This window comes from Gossypium arboreum, chromosome 1 (assembly GCF_025698485.1).
Source record: "Gossypium arboreum isolate Shixiya-1 chromosome 1, ASM2569848v2, whole genome shotgun sequence".
Classification (NCBI taxonomy): domain Eukaryota; kingdom Viridiplantae; phylum Streptophyta; class Magnoliopsida; order Malvales; family Malvaceae; genus Gossypium; species Gossypium arboreum.
Window position 1 is genome coordinate 32,106,013 of NC_069070.1, and position 8,206 is coordinate 32,114,218.

Below are 8,206 nucleotides of genomic sequence, written 5' to 3' on the forward strand. Positions count from 1 at the left end.
GTCGAGTTGAATTATGTTATATTACATGATGAATTGATGAATTGATGTTTAACTGAGAATGATGGGATGTGAATTGAACTGTGTGATGAAAATGGAAATTGGTTACATTATTAAATTTATAGGTTTATACTTCAGTTCAGCCGATGATGCATTTACGTGCCAGTATAATTGCTTTGGTATATTTGATGATGCAATTACATGTTTGTATATTTTTTTTAGTACATCTGATGATGCACTTTGCATGCCAGTATGATTGTTTCGGTTTATCTGATGATGCACTATGTGTGTGACAGCCCAAAATTGACCCTAGTCGGGATGTGGTTTCGGGACCACAAAACCGAGGCATAAAAATAATTTAAAATTTATTTTGATGCCTATGATATGTGTTAATTTGTGTGTGACATTTTTGATGTTTCGATTTAGTGTTATAAATGTGAATTTCACTAGAAAGGACCTAGTAGTGAACTTTGAAAGTATGATGGGGAAATGTGTGATGACTAGTTGCTCATGCATGCAAAAATAAGGGATTTGCATGTCAAATTCCCCCAACATGAAGTGGCCGGCCATGGCAAGAGAGGATGGGCAAAACATGTCATGAAACATGTTTTGTTGGTGCATTAGGGAGAAATAATAAACAAAGGTGTATGGGTAAGAAAAGAATGAAAAAACATGTGTGTGAGTGTGGTATTCCCCCATTGCCGTGAGTTGTAGAGAAAGAAAGAAAAATTTTGTTCATCCTTTCTTTGAGCCAAAACTAAGGAAGAAGGAGGATTTTTGCTCCATTTTTTTGTTTGGAAGAGATCTAGAAGGAGATTTTGGCTATACTTGCATCAAGATTAAGGTATGTATGAGGTTGTGTCATGAGATTCATGCATGTTTTAGTTGCTAACTTGATGTTCATGTTAGCCATGGTTCAAATCCTTGTTATGCCATGGAAATGGTATTTGGCCAAGGTTGTTATTGTGTTGAAGCCATTGCATGCTAAATGTGAAGCTTGCTAATGATGCATGCAATGATGGATTGACTACTCTTGAAATTTCTTTGTAGCAATCTTGAGTAAGACATTGAATTCTTTGTTTAACCATGACCGAAGTTGAAAGAGTATGGTTGTGATGTATTCGCCATGGTGCATTCATGAGCATGATTTATGCTTGTTACTTGATTGGTAAAAATTTGTGTTTGGATTGGTATGAACCCCTTGAGATTGACCTTGCACCTATATGTGTATACATGTTTGCACATGATGTATTGGCATGACATATATACTATTTCAAGGTATATATTTGCTTGTGATGATGTTTGGTTATGAAGTACATGAGAGATGTGTATTGAGCTACAATATGTAATCGTTAGTTAGTAAAATGCATGCTGTTTTGTGTGGTATTAAGTGCATAATTGGCCTCAACATGGACATGCATATTCGCCACATGAGGGGAAATTGGTGTGCATGCATTCGGTTAGAGGCAAGCATATTGATGCCTATTCTTGGCTTAGAAAATTGGCTAAGAGGAATATTAACTAATGTGTTGAGTTCGATTCGTGATTTCGTACATATGTGACTTTGATGCCTAATGAGCATATATATTGGCTAGGTATCTTGAATTCCTCTTTCGATGCTCAAATGATAAAACCAATTTATTTGTTAAATTAAGCTCAAGAGCAAAGGGGAGCTAAATCGGATAAGGGGAAGGAAAAAGTCGTGGAATAGCCGTCGAAATCGTTCGACCACGTCCGAGGTAAGTTTTCGAGTATCGAAACTTAGATTTTGATTCGATTGAATGAAGTAATGAGCAATCGAATTTGTGCCTTTGTATGTGGCCATTGAGCCGAAATGATATTTTGCTAAGGAATTGTGCATAAAAGTTGTGTTATGAAATTGAAACAAAGATGTGTATGAATGTTCGAGTGATATCCGGCTAAGCCGAAGGAAATTGTGCAAATTGTGATACCGGGCTAAGCCCGAAGGCAATTGTGCGAGTTATGATATCCGGGCTAAGCCCAAGGCAATTGTGCAAATTGTGATATCCGGTTAAGTCCGAAGGCCTTTGTGCGGGTTACCATAACCGGGCTATGTCCGAAGGCGTTTGAACGAGTAGCTATATCCGGATAAACTCCGAAGGTATGTGATTCGAGAACTTTGAACTTGCTGGAAAATTTTCAGTTAATGCACTTGTGAAATTCCCAACAACAAGGTATGTTTTGTGTGTGCTTCGCACACTATGAGTAAGTGCGTATGAATATTCGCTCTAATGATAAATGAGCTATCGGCATTAACTAGGCCGTTATTTGTGTATGAATATAAGAGTTGGGATTGTGAAGTAAGCATGTCTTTGAGAAATTGTGCATATGAATTATTGTTTAGATACTTGAATGCTATGCTTTGGTTGTGTTTATATTATGGCTCGAAATTTACTAAGCATAAATTGCTTACTTCGTTTCTTTGTTTCTCTGTTTATAGATTTTGCTCGTTAGCGATCGGATTCGGGATCATAGAAGTTGAAGTCAACCACACTATCAAAGCCCTTTTTGGTACTCCTTTAGTTGAGTTTTGGATATGGCATGTATAGGACTACTCTCGGTTGTTTTTAAGTACTTGTGATGTATATGTGTGCGGCCATGCGAAAATGGTTCGTAAAAGTGGAGTATGGAATTTGACCATATGTGGTTTGTAATTATATTTGGTTTCATGATGTGATTATGGTTTGGAATGAGAGAGTTGGTCACATGATCAGCCATTGGAATGGCTAAATATGATCATATGTTGGACCTAAGTATGACTAGACTATAGTTGGTCCATGGGAACTACAATATAGGTAAAGCCTACCTTAAAAACAGATGCTGCCAGCTGCAGTTACGTGGATGTGGAAAATCACCAAAATTTGTAGGAATGGTGTTAATTAGTTAATAAATTATGCAATCGAACCTTGACGAGTCTATTTTCATATGAAAGTAACAAAACGATCATATGAACAGTATACCGAGAGATATTAAAGTTCTCGTGAGACAGGGCCAGAACGGTTTCTGGGTCCCCTGTCGTGACTTTGAAAATTTACCATAAATTATCCAGAATGAATTAGAAGTCATGCCTTATATGTGCAGATTCCTTTTTGAGTCTAGTTTCATTAGAAACAAACGGCATCAGTATTGAAACCCTGTACAGAGAGATATTCAAGTTGTAACGCGTGAAGGTCAGTGTAGTCGACCCCTGTAACATGGGTGACTTTAACTAATAAACTGTACCAATTGGCCCGACCAAAATTCTAGAAATAAATCCATGGATGGATATATGAGTCTAAATTCAGGAAAATTTACGGAATCAGTTTCGAGTTGTGAAACTCGAGATACGCTTTTAAGGCGACAGCGATGCAGTTTTCAGCTTGCCTGAAATGTCAAATTGGTCGGTGCCATAAGTGGTTTTGGCTTGTTACCCCTCGTGTCCGACAACCGCAACGGTCTCGGGTTCGGGTGTTACAATTTATTGGTATCAGAGATACGGTTTAGTCGATCCTAGGACTACCGTGATATGTTTGGGGTCTAGCTATACATGCCATTAAGTGATAATTGATAGTGTGGTTATTTCGACATTTTGAAATTTGTGTTTGTTTATAGCCATGGATCCCGATCCCAACCGAGCAATAGCTGATAATATGGAGAGTGTGGCGCTGCTCTGCGCAAGGGACAGACGGCATGGACTCTCAACCTATTGCTAGCAATCCGAATGATGAGGCTAAGCAAGCCTTTTATAGCGTGATGACTGATTGGTTCAACCAATACATTCGAACTAACACTACTGTTCCACAACCTCCATTCCCGACTAATGCAACCCCGCACCTACAATACCTCCGAGAATCGACCAAATAAGGTCAAGTAAGCCCCGATCGACGGAATTGAAAACATGGGGCTACTGAATTTAAAGCTACGGATAGCGACGATGCCGAGCAAGCTGAATTTTGGTTGGACAACACTATCCGGGTGCTCGATGAGCTATCATGTACACCCGATGAATGCTTAAAGTGTACTATCTCCTTGCTATGCGATTCCGCCTACTATTGGTGGAGTACTCGACTTACTGTTGTGCCTAGGAGCACGTAACTTGGGAGTTCTTTCTAACCGAGTTCAAAGAAGTATATCATCGAGATTTATGGATCAAAAACGGAAGGAATTTCTTGAACTTAAACAAGGTTCCATGTCGGTTCGACTACTGAACGAAAATTTGTGAGGCTTAGCCGATGCAGCTGAATGCATTTCTTTAGAAGTCGTGATGTGTAAACGCTCAAGATGGATGAATGATGATATAAAGCGGTATGTTGGCATTTTGAAATCCGAGAGTTTGTGGCTCTTGACGACGAGCGTGCAAAGCCGAGGAGCTCAAGATGGAGAAAAGAAAAGTGAAGTGGGAGCAAGGGAGTTTCAGAAGAGGTCTTGGGAAGCCCTTCCCACATCATCAAAGAAATTTAGAGATGGCTTAGGCGGTCTAGAGACACTTCGGGCTTTTCTAGACGAGACGCGATCGGCCCCCTATGGGCACGCGAGTCACTTCGATCGCCGATGTTGGCAATGATCGTCGAGACAGAACGGAGTGCCAATATTGTGGCAAATGGCATTCTAGGAGTTGAAGATTCCGTGACCGCTCCTGTTACAGGTGCGGATCAGTCAATCATTTCATTAAGGATTGCCCGAGTTTATCTGAACAAAACGTAAATCAAAGTGGGAACCCGGGTGCTACTACAACTCGAGGTAGGCCACCTAGAAATATGGGCAATGCTAGTGGCAGTCAGAGAGGATCTAGAGATGCTACCATTAGATCCGAGGCTCGTGCTCCTGCTAGGACTTATGCCATACGCGCACGTGAGTATGCTTCCTCGTCAGATGTTATTACCGGTACTTTTACTCTCCTTTACACTAATGTGATTGCTTTGATTGACCACGGTCCTACTCATTCTTATATATGCGAAACCTTAGCATCCAAAGAAGACTTTGCCCATTAAGTCTCTTGAGTTTGTAATTCGGGTGTCAAACCCCTTGGGTCATTACGTGCTTGTCAACAAAGTGTGTAAGAAAAGTCCCCTAGTATTCCGAGGTTCTTGTTTTCCGCGGACTTGATGCTTTTGCCGTTCGATGAATTGACGTTATTCTTGGTTTGGATTGGTTGACCATGCACGATGCGGTTGTAAATTGCAAAAGCAAGACTATTGATCCGAGGTGCGCAAATAACGAGATAATTCGGGATGAGTCTACGGACTTAAAGGGGTTGGCGGTGTAATATCGCAATGTTGGCCCGAAATATGTAAGAAAAGGGTGAAGCGTACCTTGCGTATGTGCTCAATGACAAGGAGTCGAAAAGAAACCCGAATCTGTGCGATGGTTTGTGAATACCGGATGTTTTCCGAAGAATTGCCGGGTTTACCACTGTTCGGAAATAGAATTTGGCATCGAATTGGTACCTAGTACCACTCCAATTTCTATAGCTCCGTATCGTATGGCACCAACGAATTAAAGGAGTTGAAAGCTCGGTTGCAAGAATTGGTGGATAGAGGTTTTGCTCGCCGAGTTTCTCGCCTTGGGTGCGCCGGTGTTGTTTGTGAAAAGAAGGATGGAACCATGAGATCGTAGATCGACTATCGTCGACTTAATAAAGCGACGATAAAGAACAAATATCCGCTATCACAGATCGACGATTTGTTCGATCAACTAAAGGAGCTTCGGTGTTCTCGAAAATAGATTTGAGATCGGGCTATTATCAATTACGAATTCGAGATTGGACGTACCCAAGACCGCCTTGAGCGAGATATGGTCACTACGAGTTCCTAGTGATGCCGTTTGGGCTTACTAATGCCCTGCGGTATTTATGGATTTAATGAATCGGATCTTTCGACCATATTTGGATCGGTTCGTAGTCGTGTTCATTGATGACATCTTGGTCTATTCAAGAAATGAGACCGAACATCTTTGAACACCGAGGTTAGTCTTGCAAATTTTACGGAATAAGCAATTATATGCTAAGTTCAACAAGTGTGAGTTACGGTTAAGAGAGGTTAGCTTCTTGGGGCATGTGATATCGCATCGGTATTCGAGTCGACAGAACAAAATTTCAGCCATACTTAGCGGAAGCCTCCGAGAAATATTACCGAGGTTCGAGCTTTTTGGGCTGGCGGTTATTACCGACGATTTGTGAAAGGTTTCTCAACGATAGCCACGCCAATGACGAAGCTACTACAAAAGGATGTTAAGTTGAATGGACGGAGAAATGTCGAAAAGTTTCGATCAATCTGAAAACTTATTTGATGAAGCCCCAATTCTAGTGCAACCCGAATCGGGCAAAGAGTTTGTCATTTATAGTGACGCATCCCTACTTGGGTTGGGTTGCGATTGATGCAAGAATGGCGAGTTATGGCCTATGTGTCGAGACAATTAAAGCCACATGAGAAAAATTATCCGACCCATGATCTCGAATTGGTCGCCATCGTATTCGCCTTTAAAGATATGGCGATATTACTTATTTGGTGAGAAGTGCCATGTGTATTCGGATCACAAAAGTCTCAAATATTTGATGACCCAAAGAGACTTAAATCTGCGACAAAGACGTTGGCTCGAGTTGTTAAAAGATTATGAGCTCGTCGTTGATTATCACCCGGAAAGGCTAATGTGGTTGCGGATGCCTTAAGTCGTAAATCATTATTCGCTTACGAGCGATGAATGTGCACTTGTGCATTCGATCCGACAATGTGTTAGTAGCTGAATTGAAAGCCAAACCATTATTGATACATCAAATTCAGTAAAGCTCGGAAAGTCGACGACGAGTTGGTCGCAAAACGGGTGAGTGTGTTCCAAACAAGGACTCGGAGTTTCAAATCGATGATGACAATTGTTTGAGGTTCAAAGGTCTTCGTGTGTTCCAAAGAATTGAACTTATTTCGATAATTCGGACGAAGCCCATTGTAGCCGAATGGCAATCCACCCGGAGTACGAAGATGTACAACGATTTGAAACGTCGGTTTTGGTGACATGGTATGAAACGAGACATCTCCGACTTTGTTTTGAGATGTTTAATATGTCAACAAGTGAAAGCGGAACATCAAGTGCCTTGAGATTACTTCACCGATCACGATACCCGAGTGGAAATGGGATCGAGTCACAATAGACTTTGTATCCGGACCGCCATTGTCGACAAGTAAGAAGGATGCGATTTGGGTCGTTGTAGATAGATTGACTAAGTCGGCTCACTTTGTCCCGTCGTGCGGGTTTTCAATGGACAAACTAGCCGAATTGTACGTTTCTCAGATTGTGAGATTACACGGGGTGCCTATTTCTATCATGTCGGATAGAGATCCGAGATTTACCTCGCTTTTTTGGAAGAAGTTGCAAGAAGCTTTGGGTACCAAGTTGCATTTCAGCATCGCCTTTCACCCCCAAACCAATGGTCAATCCGAGCGGATAATTCAGATACTTGAGGATATGTTAAGATGTTGCACCCTCGAGTTCAGTGGTTCATGGGAACGGTATTTGCCTTTGATTGAATTCGCTTACAACAATAGTTTTCAATCAAGTATTAAGATGGCACCCTACGAGGCTTTGTCCGGTCGTAAATGCCGACGCCATTGTTTTGGTGAGCTCGGTGAAAGCAAAATTTTCGTGGTGGATTTGATTAGAGATCTTTGAATGAAAGTGAAAGTAATCCGTGAAAGTCGAAGATAGCCTCCGATCGTCGAAGTCGACGCGGATGCAAAGCGAAAAGACATCGAGTATCGTGGGAGATAAAGTGTTTCTCAAGGTTTCGCTGGGAAAAAGATACTCGATTCTACCGTAAGGGCAAGTTGAGCCGAGGTTCATTGGGCCATATGAGATATCCGAAGCGAAGTCGGTCCGGTGGCATATCATCGATTTTGCCCCGAACTCGAAAAGATTCACGATGTCTTTCATGTTTCGATGCTTGACGCTATAGATCCGATCCATCGCACGTGATTAGTCTATCGAGGTTGAAATTCAAGCCAATATGAGTTATGAGGAAGAACCGATTCGTATCCTATCACGTGAAGTGAAAGAGTTGCGAAACAAGCGGGTTCCGCTAGTGAAAGTGTTATGGCTCAAACACGGGATAGAAGAAGCTACTTGGGAAACCGAGAACTCTATGAAAGAGCGATACCCAACCCTATTTACCGGTAAGATTTTCGGGGACGAAAATTTCTTAAGTGGGGGAGAGTTGTGA